This window comes from Triticum aestivum, chromosome 4A (genome assembly GCF_018294505.1).
Source record: "Triticum aestivum cultivar Chinese Spring chromosome 4A, IWGSC CS RefSeq v2.1, whole genome shotgun sequence".
Taxonomy (NCBI): domain Eukaryota; kingdom Viridiplantae; phylum Streptophyta; class Magnoliopsida; order Poales; family Poaceae; genus Triticum; species Triticum aestivum.
In genome coordinates, this window is record NC_057803.1 from 678312107 (window position 1) to 678324982 (window position 12876).

The following is a 12876-nucleotide window of genomic DNA, read 5'->3' on the forward strand; positions in this document are numbered from 1 at the left end:
TGGCTGAGAGCTCTTGTGCTGCTGCCGCGGTGATAGTGCGGGCTGCGAACTCTGGTGCTGATGTAAGTTCGCGGGCTGAGAATCTGGGTGTTGCCGCCTCAAGCACCGGCGCTGCTGCGGCGATGCACCGCGGACTGCGAGTTCTGTTCCTGCTGCGACAACTCCTCCCTCAACTGGAGCCTCAGCTGCTGCTGATGTTGCCGCAAGTCCTGGTGGTGTTGTAACGGCAGCATCGTGGACTGCGAGCTCCGTTGCTGCTCGGACAATGACTCCTTGGACTGGAAGCTCTGGTTCTGCTGTGACGGTGCCAACAATAAGCTCGGGCGTTGCGGCAAGCTTTGGTGCTCCTGCAAGAGTGACGTCGCGGACTGCAAGCTCTAGTGCTGCTGTAACGATGGCGGCGTCGTGGACTGTGAGCTCCGTCGATGCTGGGACGGCGACTCCTCGGTCTGGAAGCTCTGGTTTTGCTGCAATGATGCCAGCAGTAAGCTCGGGCGTTGCGGCAAGCTTTGGTGCTCCTGCAACAGCGACGTCGCAGGTTTCAAGCTCTGATTCTGCTTCAACGATGCTAGCAATAAGCTCGGTCGTTGCGGCAAGCTTTGGTGCTCCTGCAACAGTGACATCGCAGGCTTCAAGCTCTTGTTCTGTTGCAATGATGCCAGCAGTAAGCTCGGGCGTTGCGGCAAGTTTTGGTGCTCCTGCAACAGCGACGTCGCAGGCTTCAAGCTCTGGTTCTGCTGCAACGATGCTAGCTGTAAGCTCGGGCGTTGCGGCAAGCTTTGGTGCTCCTGCAATAAGGACGTCGCAGGCTGGTTCTGCTGCAACGATGCCAGCAGTAAGCTCGGGCGTTGCGGCAAGCTTTGGTGCTCCTGCAACAGCGACGTCGCAGGCTTCAAGCTCTGGTGGTGATGCTCCAGGGCAAGGGAGGGTGCCGAGCCGGTGTTGGCGTCGCGGGCACGATAGCTAGCGGCGAACTGCTTCGCCAGGCCGACGATGCCGACCCAGGCGGCGATCTTATCCTCGACCTTCTGGAACCTGGCGGCCGTCGGGCCGCTTGTCAGCAGCTTCATGAGCTCCGCGCCGAAGCCGCCTGGCTGCTGGGACTCGACAAGCTCGAGCGCTTCTTGGAGCGCATCCTTCAGCATCTCCAGCGGGGGCGTTCTCAGCCTCGCCGTGTAGCTGCTGGCGCTGCTGCTCGTGCTCGCAGTGGAGGAGTCGAGGAGGAGGATGTCGCTGATGGCGCTCGCGCGGTTGGCAAGGTCAAGGCACCTCTCACTGTTCTCCCGGGCCGTCGCAGCCGCCTTCACTATCTCCTGCACCACGTGGGCGATCACGCTCACCACCTCCATGATCGATCTAGATCAAGTGTCGATCGACGTTGCTTGTGAGTTCTCGATGGATGAATGAAGAGGTGGAAGGAGGACGGCTTACCTACTGGACGAAGGCTTGAGTCGATTTGGGCGGCTTATAAAAGCTTGTGATAACTTAATTAATGATCAACTTGCGTTAAAAAGGAGAGCTTTCTGCTTAGAGTTGGAAAAACGCGGTTGCTAGACAAGAGTCGTGGCGAAGAAGATAGGTACCTGGGTCAAGCAAAGCAAGACGCCGTTGCATGGTATTGGCGAGACGGTGAAAGTGCCCTTCACGCCGTCCGTTTTTTAGTGTTGTGTGGCAGCGCCTTTTGACACTCTTTGCGTGCCCTTCATGTCGTCCGTTCTTTAGTGTTGTGTCATGGGGTCTTTTGACACTCTTCGTGTCATCCAATTTGCCCGAAGGCGCAGCCGGGTCACCCGCGCGAAATCACTAGTTGAGGAGTACTCGTTGCAAAGATCACTTCAACTCTCTAGTTTGCGAAAAGTGTCGCACATGCAGTGCGTCACTTATCGCAACAGTTTTCCCTTTTTCATAGATTCGTTTATTCAAAACGTTTTATCTCTTAAATCGTGCGTTCAAATCTCAAACCGCTTTCATCATTGGATTCCTCGCGCCGAGATCCTCAAAAATAGATCCTACATTCATAGGTTTTGACGAACTTTTTTTCACGAAAAACACTAGCCAGAAAAACCGGACAAAAAACTGAATCGGGAGCACGGGTTTTCCCTTTACGAAAGAGGCACGCCCGTGCCTCTCACGAAATCACAACCGTGCCTCTCGCGGAAGCAAAATCGTGACTCTCGCGAAAGAAAAAAAAGAAAACTCATTTTTTTGTTTCCGAGGAGGCACGGTCATGACTCTCTCGAAAGCCCACCCGTGCCTCTCGTGGAAGCAAAACTGTGACTCTAGCGAAAGGAAGAAAAGAGAAAACATGTTTTTTTTATTTCCGAGGAGGCACGGCCATGACTCTCACGAAAGCACACCCCTGCCTCTCGCGGAAAGCAAAACCGTGACTCTCGTGAAAGGAAAAAAAAGAGAAAACAAGTATTTTTTTTGTTTTCGAGGAGGCACGGCCAGGACTCTCACGAAAGCACACCCGTGCCTCTCGCGGAAGCAAAACCGTGACTCTCGCGAAAGGAAAAAAAGAAGAGAAAACGCGTTTTTTTGTTTTCGAGGAGGCACGGCCATGACTCTCGCGAAAGCTCACCCGTGCCTCTCACGGAAGCAAAAACCGTGACTCTCGCGAAAGTAAAAAAAATATAGAAAACGTGTTTTTTTTCCGAGTAGGCACGGTCATGACTCTCGCGAAGGCACAACCAGGCCTCTCGCGAAAGCAAAACCGTGACTCTCGCGAAAAAACGCATTTTTTTCATTTACGAGGAGGCACGGCCATGACTCTCTCACGAAAGCACACCCGTGCCTCTCGCGGAAGCAAAACCGTGACTCTCATGAAAGGAAAAAAAAAGAAAACGCGTTTTTTTTTGTTTTCGAGGAGGCACGGCCAGGACTCTCGCGAAAGCACACCCGTGCCTCTCACGGAAGCAAAACCATGACTCTCGCGAAAGGAAACAAAAAAAGAAGAGAAAACGCGTTTTTTCGTTTTCGAGGAGGCACGGCCATGACTCTCGGGAAAGCACACCCGTGCCTCTCACGGAAGCAAAACCGTGACTCTCGCAAAAGTAAACAAAAAATACAGAAAATGCGTTTTTTTTTCGTTTCCGAGTAGGCACGGTCATCACTCTCGCGAAGGCACAACCAGGCCTCTCGCGGAGGCAAAACTGTGACTTTCGTGAAAAAAGACGCATTTTTTTCGTTTCCGAGGAGGCACGGTCATGACTCTCTCACAAAAGCACACCCATGCCTCTCGCGGAAGCAAAACCGTGACTCTCGCAAAAGAAAAAAAAAGACAAAACGCATTTTTTTCCGTTTCTGAGGAGGCACGGCTATGACTCTCGCGAAAGCACACCTGTGCCTCTCGAGGAAGCAAAACCGTGACTCTCGCGAAAGGAAAAAATAAATGAGAAAACATGTTTTTTTTCATTTCCGAGGAGGCACGGCCATGACTCTCGCGAAAGCACACCCGTGCCTCTCACAGAAGCAAAACCGTGACTCTCGCGGAAGGATAAAAAAGAGAAAACGCGTTTTTTTCATTTTCAAGGAGGCATGGACAGGACTCTCGCGAAAGCAAAATCGTGACTCTCGCGAAAAAAAAAGAACGCATTTTTTTCGTTTTCGAGGAGGCATGGCCATGACCCTCGCGAAAGCACACCCGTGCCTCTCGCGGAAGCAAAACCGTGACTCTCGCGAAAGGAAAAAAACAGAAAACGCGTTTTTTTTCGTTTCCGAGTAGGCACGGCCATGACTCTCGCGAAAGTACACCCGTGCCTCTCGCGGAAGCAAAACGGTGACTTTCACGAAAGAAAATAAAAATAAAACACATTTTTTCGGTTTCCGAGGAGGCACGACCATGACTCTCGCGAAAGCACACCCGTGCCTCTCGCGGAAGCAAAACCGCGACTCTCGCGAAAGAAAAAAAAGAAAACGCGTTTTTTTTCATTTCCGAGGAGGCACGACCATGACTCTTATGAACGCACACCGGTGCCTCTCGCGAAAACAAAACCGTGACTCTCGCGAAAGGAAAAAAATGAAAAACACATTTTTTTCCGTTTTCGAGAGGCATGGCCGTGACTCTCGCAAAAGCAAAACCGTGCCTCTTGCAGAAGGAAAACCGTGACTCTCATGAAAGGGGAAAAAAAGAAAACTCGTTTTTTCACGATTTTTTTTAAATTTTTTTGTCTAAAAGCTAAGGAGGACCGTGGAAAACCAAAACGTCGAAAAAAATTAAAAAACCATTTGAATAGCCGAAAACACGTGCGAAAAAATAAAAATAAAAAATAAAATTTGAAGGGAGCGCCTAGAGCGCGAAACGTGGGGACTGACTGATAGCGCGCCAAGTGACGCTGATCATTGCGAGGCTCCCGAAAGAGCGCTCGTTAACTAATGAACAAGTGGGGTCCATGACAAGTGGACTGCAGGCGTTGTCAGGGCTAGCGTCATGTGGGGATTTTGACCACGCACGCGTGTGCCCTCCCGTGCTCTGGGACGCGCCTGCGTGCGTCGTCCTGACCGGGCACTGAGTGGGCTTCCCAGCCCGTATATGAAGGAGGTTGTCTGCCCGTCACGAGGCCTGGACGGCTGACGTGGGATAAGAAGTGTAATGGCGGTTGCCCTGCCCGGTGCGGCAAAGGGCCGGCTAGCACATCCGAACTCGGCCTCGGCCTGGTGGGCTGTCCGGTCCTTCTCTTACCGCAGTTGTGATTTGCTAGAAGCTCGCTGTTTTACGTCAGCCACCGCGCATATTGCCCTGCCTCTCGCTTTGCTTCACAGCCCTTGTGCACGTTAAATAGTATGGCCACTCATTTATAATACCTAAATAGATCATTTTCATATGTTATTCTTTTTGACATGTAGCCTATCCACATAGCACATCATCTACGTCATTGTTTCGCTACCGGCTTACAGGAGGGACGGAGCACAGGTTGACCAAAGTAGACTTGCATGATAAGGGCCACGTCATCGGTCAGTTACCAGCCACAAGGAAGGACTAGAGGCTCACCACCGCTACAGACCTCTCCCTCGATTCAGCCCACCCAGAACCGATCGAGTTATTTTTATCCTAAAAAAGGACTGACTGTTAGCCTTTCCCATATCCATCTTGTCCCCGATCTTTCCCCACGCTGGCAGTCAGACCCATAGGATCTCGCTCACGACGATGGTCTGCTCCGAACCCACCTCAAGCCGGAGAGTCGGACGAGCTCCACTAATAGAAAGGGGGGCAATGGTCCAGGCCGGTCCAGCCCATTAGTCCCGGTTCAATCCAGAACCGGGACCAATGGGGGCATTGGACCCGGTTCTTGAGCCCCGGGGGCAGGCCGGGCCACGTGGGCCATTGGTCCCGGTTCGTCTAGACCTTTTGGTCCCGGTTGCGGGACGAACCGGGACCAATGTGTCTTGCTCCTGACCCACCACCATTGGTCCCAGTTGGGGGAATGAACCGAAACCAAAGGCTTCCCTTTAGTCCCGGTTCATGCCACGAACCGGGACCAATTAATTGCCTATAGATACCCCACGAGCAGAGCACTCTCATTGCTCTGTTTTTCGTGGCCGGCGAGGAGAGAGCTTTGTGTTGCTCTAGCTCACCTTCTATGCACACGAGGTGTTCGATGGAATGCCTGAGCCACACTACTTAAGCTTTCTCCTCTCCAAGCTCCACCTCCAAGCTCCATTTTTCTCAATATTTGTCTAGGTTTAGCGGTCCGTCACGTCCCGTCCCCGTCTTCACCGCCGTCGATCGCCCGCGCCGATCTCGTCGCCGGCACCACCGTGGTGAGCCTCTTGTTCTTATCTTCTTTCTGAAAGGAAAAAAAACTCTTACTTGTATGTTTATATAGATACTTGTATAATTTTTTTACTTTTATTATTGCATCTTATATAGTGCGATGGTTTTGATATCCGCCCCCGTCGGCCCTCGTCCTGTCTATGATTCAGATGTGGTATATATTATCTTTTCGTAACTATTGGTTCATTTATTGTTTATGACAATTATGCCGACCAACATGACATAGATTTTATTTATCTAGGAGGTTGTTGAACCGGTAATTCCAACCGACCCTATTGTCGAGAGGTTAAATTTAGTTGAAGAAGAAAACAATTTATTGAAGGAAAAAATTAGAAAAATTGAGGAGGAGAAGATGATATTGGAGTTGCATGTTGCGGATGTCGTCGATGATCACAAGATCAAGATGGATGCAATGCGCTTGAAGATTAGAAAGATTAGAAAATATGCCATTCATACCGAGGCTTGGTATCATTATGCCGTTGGATCAGTTGTTACATTGGTTGCGATTATGATCGCATTTGTTTTTGCATTGAAATGTTTTACATAGTTTCAGTGTATGGTTTAATTAATTTAGATGCTCTGCAGAGCTTTATGTTGTTAGATGAGAACTATGTATGTACTTTGGTTTTAATGTGATGATGAACTTCTATTAATTTGGTCACTTAATTATATAATGCACGCAGATGAACCGGCAATGGATGTACGGTTCAAGACACACCTCCGAGTACATTAAGGGCGTGCATGATTTTCTCGAAGTGGCTGAGGCAAACAAGCAAAATGGTTTTATGTGTTGTCCATGCCTTGTATGTGGGAATACGAAGTCTTACTCTGACCGAAAAATCCTCCACACCCACCTGCTTTACAAGGGTTTTATGCCACACTATAATGTTTGGACGAGGCACGGAGAAATAGGGGTTATGATGAAAGATGGCGAAGAAGAAGAGTACAATGACAACTATGTGCCCCCTGAATACGGTGGTGCTCCTGAAGATCAAGAGGAACCAGACGATGTGCACGATGATGCTGCAACGGGCGAAGCTGCTGAAGATCAAGAGGAACCAGACGATGTGCCCGATGATGATGATCTCCGCCGGGTCATTGTCGATGCAAGGACGCAATGCGAAAGTCAAAAGGAGAAGCTGAAGTTCGATCGCATGCTAGAGGACCACAAAAAAGGGTTGTACCCCAATTGCGAAGATGGCAACACAAAGCTGGGTACCGTACTGGAATTGCTGCAGTGGAAGACAGAGAATGTTGTGCCTGATAAAGGATTTGAGAAGCTACTTAAAATATTGAAGAAGAAGCTTCCAAAGGATAACGAATTGCCCGACAGTACATACGCAGCAAAGAAGGTCGTATGCCCTCTAGGATTGGAGGTGCAAAAGATACATGCATGCCCTAATGACTGCATCCTCTACCGCGGTGCGTACAAGGATCTGAATGCATGCCCGGTATGCGGTGCATTACGGTATAAGATCAGACGAGATGACCCTGGTGATGTTGATGGCGAGCCCCCCAGGAAGAGGGTTCCTGCGAAGGTGATGTGGTATGCTCCTATAATACCACGGTTGAAACGTCTGTTCAGAAACGGAGAGCATGCCAAGTTCATGCGATGGCACAGTGAGGACCGTAAGAAAGACGGGAAGTTGAGAGCACCCGCTGACGGGTCACAGTGGAGAAAAATCGAGAGAAAGTACTGGGATGAGTTTGCAAGTGAGCCAAGGAAAGTATGGTTTGCGTTAAGCGCGGATGGCATTAATCCTTTCGGGGAGCAGAGCAGCAATCACAGCACCTGGCCCGTGACTCTATGTATGTATAATCTTCCTCCTTGGATGTGCATGAAGTGGAAGTTCATTATGATGCCAGTTCTCATCCAAGGCCCTAAGCAACCTGGCAATGACATTGATGTGTACCTAAGGCCATTAGTTGAAGAACTTTTAGAGTTGTGGAATGGAAACGGTGTACGTACGTGGGATGAGCACAAACAGAAGGAATTTAACCTAAAGGCGTTGCTGTTCGTGACCATCAATGATTGGCCCGCTCTCAGTAACCTTTCAGGACAGACAAATAAGGGATACCACGCATGCGCGCACTGTTTACTTGACACCGATAGCATATACCTGGCAAGCTGCAGGAAGAATGTGTACCTGGGCCATTGTCGATTTCTTCCGACCAACCATCAATGTCGAAAGAAAGGCAAGCATTTCAAAGGCGAGGCAGATCACTGGAAGAAGCCCGCCATGCGTACCGGTGATCACGTACTTGCTATGGTCAATGATTTACACGTAATCTTTGGAAAGGGTCCCGGCGGACTAGCTGTTCCGAGTGACGCTGGGGGACACGCACCCATGTGGAAGAAGAAATCTATATTTTGGGACCTACCCTACTGGAAAGACCTAGAGGTCCGCTCTTCGATCGACGTGATGCATGTGACGAAGAACCTTTGCGTGAACCTTCTAGGCTTCTTGGACGTGTATGGGAAGACAAAAGATATAGCTGAGGCACGGGAGGACCTGCAACGTTTGCACGGAAAAGACGGCATGCCTCCAAAGCAGTATGAAGGTCCTGCCAGCTATGCTCTTACCAAAGAAGAGAAGGAAATCTTCTTTGAATGCCTGCTTAGTATGAATGTCCCGACTGGCTTCTCGTCGAATATAAAAGGAATAATAAATATGGCAGAGAAAAAGTTTCAGAACCTAAAGTCTCATGACTGCCACGTGATTATGACGCAACTGCTTCCGGTTGCATTGAGGGGGCTTCTACCGGAAAACGTCCGATTAGCCATTGTGAAGCTATGTGCATTCCTCAATGCAATATCTCAAAAGGTGATCGATCCAGAAATCATACCAAGGCTAAGGAGAGATGTGGTGCAATGTCTTGTCAGTTTCAAGCTGGTGTTCCCACCATCCTTCTTCAATATCATGATGCACGTCCTGGTTCATCTAGTTGACGAGATTGTCATTCTGGGCCCCGTATTTCTACACAATATGTACCCCTTTGAGAGGTTCATGGGAGTCCTAAAGAAATATGTCCGTAACCGTGCTAGGCCAGAAGGAAGCATCTCCATGGGCCATCAAACAGAGGATGTCATCGGGTTTTGTGTTGACTTCATTCCTGGCCTTAAGAAGATAGGTCTCCCTAAATCGCGGTATGAGGGGAGACTGACTGGAAAAGGCACGCTTGGAAGGGACTCAATAATATGCAGGGACGGATATTCTTGGTCTCAAGCACACTACACAGTTCTACAGAACTCTACCTTGGTGAGCCCGTATGTCGATGAACACAAGAATAGTCTGCGCTCCAAACACCCGGAGCAGTGCAACGACTGGATTATATGTGAACAGATCAAGACTTTCAGCAGTTGGTTGGAAGCACGTATCAGAGGTGACAACACTGTTTGTGATGAGCTGTACTTGTTATCCAGGGGACCATCTTTGACTGTATTGATTTGGAAAGGATACGAGATAAATGGGAATACATTTTACACGATTGACCAAGATCAAAAGAGCACCAACCAAAACAGCGGTGTCCGCTTTGATGCAACAACCGAGAGAGGAAATGACACATATTATGGTTACATAGTGGACATATGGGAACTTGACTACGGACATGATTTTAAGGTCCCTTTGTTTAAGTGCAAATGGGTCAATGTGTCAGGAGGCGGGGTACAGGTAGACCCACAGTACGGAATGACAACAGTGGATCTGAAAAATCTTGGGTACACTGACGAACCGTTCGTCCTAGCCAATGATGTGGCACAGGTTATCTATGTGAAGGACATGTCTACTAGACCGAGAAAGAGAAAAGATAAGGAAGCGAATACATAATACGATGAGCCAAAGCGCCACATAGTTCTTTCAGGAAAAAGGGACATCGTGGAAGTGGAGGACAAGACAGACATGTCTGAAGATTATGAAAAGTTTCATGAAATTCCTCCCTTTAAAGTCAAGGCTGACCCCAGCATCCTGATAAACAATGAAGATTATCCATGGTTACGGCGCAATAAGCAAATGACACAAGCGAAGAAAAAGTGAAGACTTTCTCCCGCAACTATTATGATGATACCATGCCAACTTTGTAACTGACGAGTATGATACCATTGTCCGTTTTGTACATGCACATGCTATGTGTGGGTCAATTTATGATACCATGCCAACTTTCAACTTTTTCAGAGTTCATTTGAAATGCTTTAATGTCTTATGGTTCGGCCCTCGTAATAATTAAAAATAGTAACAATAAGTACTTTGTTGTAAGTAGAAACAAAATAAAATAAATAAAGCAAGAAAGAAAACAAAAAAACAAAAAAAATGGAAAGTTTATAATTTTCCTAAAACTAAAAGCAAAAAGAATTAAAAAATAAAGCAAAAAACAAAAAAAAAATAATGCAGAAAACAAAACAAAAAAACAACAATAAGTATTTTGTTGTAAGTAGAAACAAAATAAAATAAAGCAAGAAAGAAAACAAAAAAACAAAAAAAGTGGAAAGTTTATAATTTTCCTCAAACTAAAAACAAAAAGAATTTAAAAATAAAGCAAAAAACAAAAGAAAATAAATAATGCAGAAAACAAAACAGAAAAACTGGAAAAAAATAAAAATAGCAACAATAAGTAAAGAAAACAAAAAACAAAAAAAATGCCCCCTACTGGCCCCCCACGGCCTGAATACGACTTGAATCCCTACTTTGGGCCAGGATTCAGGCCCGCAGTATGCCCAGAAGGCCCATCAGGCAAAGCAGTCGCAAGTAGGCCCATAAGCCTGCAGTAGAGAGGAGTTCGAGAGGGGTGCGGTAGTGGGGCTTATAAACCACTGCGCGCCCCTCTCAACTAGCGAGGTGGGACGAAACTTTGGCCCCGATGCGGGCAACACAGGGGCCTTTGGTCCCGGTTGGTGGCTCCAACCGGGACTAAAGGGGGGGGGGCATTGGTCCCGGTTGGTGCCACCAACCGGGACTAAAGGCCGCAGCTTCCCGCCCTTTGGGCTGCCGAAAAAGAGGCCTTTGGTCCCGGTTGGTAGCACCAACCGGGACTAAAGGGTGCATTAGTCCCGGTTTGTGCCACCAACCGGGACCAATGCTCCTTGTATATAAGTAGCACTTCGCAGTTTTGCAGAGTTCATCGCCACCAGTTGCCCCCCGATGATGCCGAGCACATCTACGCTGCCAGGCTGCCCCGACGCCGCCCGCCGCCCCTGCCGTCGCCGTCGCCGTCGCCGTCGCCCGCGCCCGTCGTCGTCGCCGGCCTCCCCGAGCCCGCGCCGGCCTCCCCGAGCCCGCGCCGTCCTCCCCGAGCCCGCGCCCGCCGTCGCCCGCCCCCGCGCGCCGCGCCTCGAGCCCCTGCCCCGTCGCCGTCGCCCGCCCCCGCGCGCCGCCACCGCTGTGAGCCGCCGCGCCGGACCGGCTCTGTTTTTTTTTCATTTTTATTAGTTTAATTTTTTTGTTCAATGTATATATATGTGTATGTATGTGGCTATATATATATATGCGGCTCTGTTTTTTTCATTTTTATTAGTTTAATTTTTTTGTTCATATATATATAATGTATATGTGTATGTATGTGGCTATGTGTATGTAATGTTCAAAAATTGTTCAGAGCATGTTTTTGTTCATATATGTATTTATTGTTCATATGTGTATTTATTGTTCATATTTTTTTCTGTTCATAGATTTTTTGTATTTATTGGCTCTTCGTCGCTCTGTATTTATTGTATCTATTGGTGATATTAATTATTGTATAATATGCAAATGTTTGTATATTCATATGAACAATGCATTAGGCAAAACCTTTGTTTTTTTTCGAAATTTTCTATTTGAACATTTTTTTTAAAACAAGCAATACTAAAAGAATGAGAGGAAAAAGGAAAATAAGAAGAGGAAGAAAGGAGAAAAAGAGGAGAGGAAGAAGAGGAGAAATAAATAAGAAGAGGAAAAAAGAAGAAAAAGAAGAGGAGAAGAAGAAAGGAATAGAGGAGAAAGAAGAAATCTTCTTCTTTCTCCTCTATTCCTTTCTGAAGAAGAAAGGAATAGAGGAGAAAGGTTCTTCTTTCTCCTCTATTCCTTTCTTCTTCTCCTCTTTTTTTTCTTCTTCTTCTTCCTTCTTCCTTTTTCTTTTTTCTTCATTTTCCTTAATTATTTTCCTTTCTCAAGGGAGAAGAAGAAAAAGAAGAGGAGAAGAAGAAAGAAGGAATAGAGGACAAAGAAGAAACTTCAACACGAGCTAGGGGGTGGTACCGATACCCCATCCCCGATAACATTATTTTCCCATGTATATGTATGTCGCGTCGTTGTCGATATAACCCCCTCTAGATAACTTCGACATGAGGGGCGGTCGATATATATATATATATACCCCCTCTCGACCGTGATAACTTATACAACTGCAGCACCCCCCTCGGCCCTCTCGCTCGACCAAAACTCTCGAGGACACCCAAACCCTAGAGAGAAAACGATGTTGGTCTCCTACCCCCTCCCGCCGCGCCCCTACCCGACAAATTAACTCTCTCAAGGCCACCCAAATTTATCAAGTTAAAAGAGAGTTATCGTCGAGGCCACCCCAAACCCTTGAAGCGTTGTGTCGAGGCCACCCCAAACCCTTGAAGCGTTGTGTCGAGGCCACTAACATGATTCCTTATTGTGATTAGCTAGCTAGTTCTACGCTTGCCACTAATATATATATATATATATATATATATATATATATATATATATATATACATCCATCTGTACCATGTTTGAATAATAATTGACATGTTGTAAATATTTGCAGAAACTATGGAGCACTCCCGAGACGAAGAAACAGAAGCGATGTTGGGGGACATAATCGCAAATGGATCAAGTGATGATGTTGCGTCATTTCTCCTCGACACCGTTGGTCAGCTAGATGAAGAAGAGGGCTATGTTTATGATGGTGGCTTCGACCCATTAATGCCGGTACAAGAGGAGGACTATGTTCATGATGGCTCCGGTGGCACAATGGAGGTACAAGACGAAGGAGACCGTGCTGACTGCTCCGGTCACCGAACCGAGTCCTGCCAGGTATATATATATTAGTTAAGCCCGTGCTGACTAGTTAATTGATGCATCCATTGTTTTGGTATATGTACATAT